The 4,182-nt window shown below is 38.7% G+C and overlaps 1 pseudogene; it reads left to right on the top strand.

The window, feature by feature from the left end:
- Window positions 1–2,888: 2,888 nt before the first annotated feature.
- LOC107602355 (cilia- and flagella-associated protein 44-like) overlaps window positions 2,889–4,182 on the top strand; it is a 9,379-nt pseudogene continuing 8,085 nt past the window's right edge.

Here is a 4,182-nt window from a genome sequence, read left to right as displayed (position 1 = left end):
GCCACTACAGCCTTGGACTGTAAGAACTAATTTAACATTGATCAAACATACACCCACATACACAGACCTATGATGTGCTTCTATAAACATTGACAAATGCCTTTTTATCTTACCCAGCCTCAGGCAGGGTGTTTGACTTTTTTCAAAGAAAGAGCTCACAGTAAGCCGCTTCAAACAAGGAGGGACAACACTCACATGGGCTTCAGACATGGTAATGTAAATTAATATCAGATAAAAAAAAGAGGCCAATATAAAAACACTATGCTATTTTGTCTAAATAAATTAATAATAAAACTAACTTAAAACAACTGTTTTAAATTCTTCAGTGTTGTTATTTTTAATTAAAACTAAAACTTTACAAATGTTTTCAGTAATGGAAATAAAGCTGAACTCTAAAAGGTAATCTAAATGTAAAAAATCAAATCAAATAAAAAATAAATATCCAATATCAAAAATACAGATAAATGCAAAAATCTCTAATATCGGAAGATGACCAGTATGGTACCAATATTTTGTGCATCCCTATGTCTGCATATTGTTTGCTGATGGTGTGTGTGTGTCTCAGCAGGTGAACACTGCCGGGGGTCTGCTGGTTGTGGGTTTTGATGATGGTGTGGTACGTCTCTTGGAGCTGTATAACACTCAGTTTGCACCCAGTTGCAGGACGCACATGCTCTGGAGATGCTGAACTATCAAGCTCTCAAGCCCCACAATGCACCTGTGCACCGCCATCGCGTATGAGAGAACTAGAAAGATCATGGCTACTGGGGTAGGGGTTGAGTGAGTGAACATGGTTTGTGTCAAAATATTCTGCTGTGTTTGATATTTTGCTCTATCTCTCTTTAGAGTGCAGACAGGACTGTCTTCTTCTTCACGGTGGGAGAACGATATAGGCCAATAGGGTTTGTTACTATCCCAGGTCCTGTGCAAGGCCTGGAGTGGTCACCTCAGTCACATGTGTGTGTTGATTGTTTGCAGTGAAGCTTGCTGAGGTTCTTGTGGTGATCGTTTCATATATGATTTATTGACACTGAAGGTTTGTGTATGTGTTTAAAGGAGAAAAACACTCTGTTGATCTTTTGTCAAAATGGTGACGTGGTGGAAGTTCAGTGTCTTGATCCGGGGCTCAGACTAGTGGAAACACCTTTTTAGCTCTCAGACCTTCCCACAATGCATTTCTGCTTCAGCAGCATCAAGTCCTGAATTAAGGTTATCCGCTGACTCTCTCTTTTACTTTCTCTCTCTATTTCTCCTGTAGTTTGTATTGTTTTTAATTAAATTAAATTAAATTTAATTATTTTGTTTAAATGTGTTATTTCAAAATAAAAACTTTTATAAAATAATAATAATATATTTTTGTTTTTAAGTTTTATCAGTTTATGTTTTTTTTATTTGTCTAATTCTATTTATTGCAATTATGTTAAAAAAACAGATTTCTTAATATGCACTGTGATGATACAATCACAATTACTAAAATCACCACAATGGTCTGTAATGACTATGTTGTTTATTGTTCTGCTGCTGTAATGTTGCTGCACATGGATATATGTCTGTTTTCAGAGAGATGCAGAGGTAGCACTCAGGCAGGCCAGAAAAGTGAAGAAGAAAGAGAGTGAGAAACGCTTGAAGAAATTGAAGGAGCAGAAGCCAGAGGCCACAGAGGAGGAACTACAGGAGAAAGAAGAAGAGGATGAGGAAGAAGAGGAACTGCCTCCTCTTTACATTTCATCTCCACCCAGTGCTCTACACTGCATCTTTTACTCAACACCAGGGTCATTCTGGCTGTCTATGGTACATATACTCACAGACATACATTACATTTAAAAAGTTTGGAATTAATCAGGAATACATGGCATTTAAAAATATATTAAAATATAAAGCAGATATTTTAAATTGTAATAATATTTCACATTATTACTGTTTTTAATGTATTTTTTATCAAATATAAGAATGGGGTTATGGTCTGCGTCATGCTCAGCTATGAAGGAAAAGGGCTCATCTTTCCTTTCTAATGGATCTTGGCTCTGCTTTTCAGGGAACTTACAGTGGTACAAATACCCTGAGTCATAGCTACCCTGAAAGAGAGAGAGGGAGGCATTTTAGTGACACGTACAACCGTTAGTTACACTACTACTTACTTACTTTGAGATCAGTAAGATTTTATAATGTTTTGAAAGAAGTCACCAAACATATATTTGATAAAAAATACATTAAAAACAGTAATAATGTGAAATATTATTACAATTTAAAATATCTGCTTTATATTTTAATATATTTTAAAATGCCATGTATTCCTGATTAATTCCAAACTTTTTAAATGTAATGTATGTCTGTGAGTATATGTACCATAGACAGCCAGAATGACCCTGGTGTTGACCCCTTTATAAAAGTTAAGAGTCAGCCACGCCTACCTAAAATGGCTACATAAAATCTTACTGATCTCAAAGTAAGTAAGTAGTAGTGTAACTAACGGTTGTACGTGTCACTAAAATGCCTCCCTCTCTCTCTTTCAGGGTAGCTATGACTCAGGGTATTTGTACCACTGTAAGTTCCCTGAAAAGCAGAGCCAAGATCCATTAGAAAGGAAAGATGAGCCCTTTTCCTTCATAGCTGAGCATGACGCAGACCATAACCCCATTCTCACCATCACCTTCAAGTGAGATTTTTCTGTCTCTACACTAATACCCCAGGACTGAGCCAGGAATTAGTGTCCTGGTTTGATTTCAATTTCAAGTCAATATTTTTAGTCAATAATTAGTTGATTTTTATCATATCTGATTTCTTACTCTCCTTGTCTTAGTTCAAGTAGGTATTTGTTGTTATGTGGCATGAAGGATGGTAGTATTCGGGCATACCCTGTACAGGCCTCGGACCATCAGCTCAGCTCCATGCAGATGTACTGGGCCCTCAGCATCCATGACAACCACTATGGCCATGTGCGCCACATCCGCTTCAGCTTTGATGACACATTTGATCTGACTGCAGGAGAGGATGGCAACATCTTCTCCTTTAGCTGTTTGCCAGAGAAGGAGCTCCAGAAAGCCATACTCAAACATGCCAAAGTGCCCTCTCCATGGGTTAGGTTTTTTTTTCAGTTGTGGGTGGATAATTGTGTACTTGTGTGTTTCAACTCTCTACCACTTTACTCTGTCATGAAAACAGGTTGGACTGGAGATGGAGAAAGCAGCGCAGGACATAGAGGACTTACAGGTGACTTTGTGCATTTAAATAAAGCAAGTAATAAGGGTCAAGGCGAGTGCCTTTCTATAGCCCCGTTCACACTGCCAGCGACACACAGCGACAAAGCGGCATGCTCCCATTCATTTTCAATGGAGAGCTGGCGACTTCCGGCGACACGAGCGACAGTGACCGTTGGCGACAGAATGTGGGCGTGTCAAGCGATGCGAGTCAAGCGACAAAAGTTAAAGGGGTCATATGATGCTGCTAAAAAGAACAGTATTTTGTATATTTGGTGTAATGAAATGTGTTTATGCAGTTTAAGGTTAAAAAAACACATTATTTTCCACATAGCCTACTGTACATTATTGTTTCTCCTCTATGCCCTGCCTTTCTGAAACGCGTCGATTTTTACAAAGCTCATCGGTCTGAAAAAGTGAGGTGTGCTGTGATTGGCCAGCTATCCAGTGCGTTGTGATTGGCCGAATACCTCAAGCATGAGACGGAAATGTTACGCCCCTCACCATACTGTGATGATGCCCTGTCAGGCCGGAGCGATGATTCAAAAACATGAAAACCCATTATAAACGAGGCATTCATGCATCCAGTGGGGACATAATTATGGATTATAATGACTTATACGGTCTTTTTACACGTTGCGTTGCATCGCGCCGCGTCAACATAAATCCATGTCTGCATTTGTGATTGGAGAAATGACAAACAACAAGCCCTACTCTACACTGCCCAAAAAACTCGCTTTAAATATATAAAATATCAAATCTCTTTAGATGTAAAAAACGTACTTACAGTCTTTTTTAGAGTCAGAACAGCCGGCATTGTAGTGTACTCTCCCAGCATCAGGAAACAGTCCTCCATAAAATGTGCTGCACACATCTGAATATTTGGGTTGAAGTGTTCTGGAACAGTGTTGTAAATACAACTTAACACTGATTTCTAGTCCTGTCCTCTTTTGGAAGACCAAACAAAGTAGTTTCGCTTTCACAA

The sequence above is a fragment of the Sinocyclocheilus grahami genome, unplaced genomic scaffold (assembly GCF_001515645.1).
Source record: "Sinocyclocheilus grahami isolate Dianchi unplaced genomic scaffold, SAMN03320097.WGS_v1.1 scaffold325.1, whole genome shotgun sequence".
Classification (NCBI taxonomy): domain Eukaryota; kingdom Metazoa; phylum Chordata; class Actinopteri; order Cypriniformes; family Cyprinidae; genus Sinocyclocheilus; species Sinocyclocheilus grahami.
Note: the sequence above shows the minus strand (reverse complement) of the source record. Positions and strands in the feature narration are given on the sequence as shown.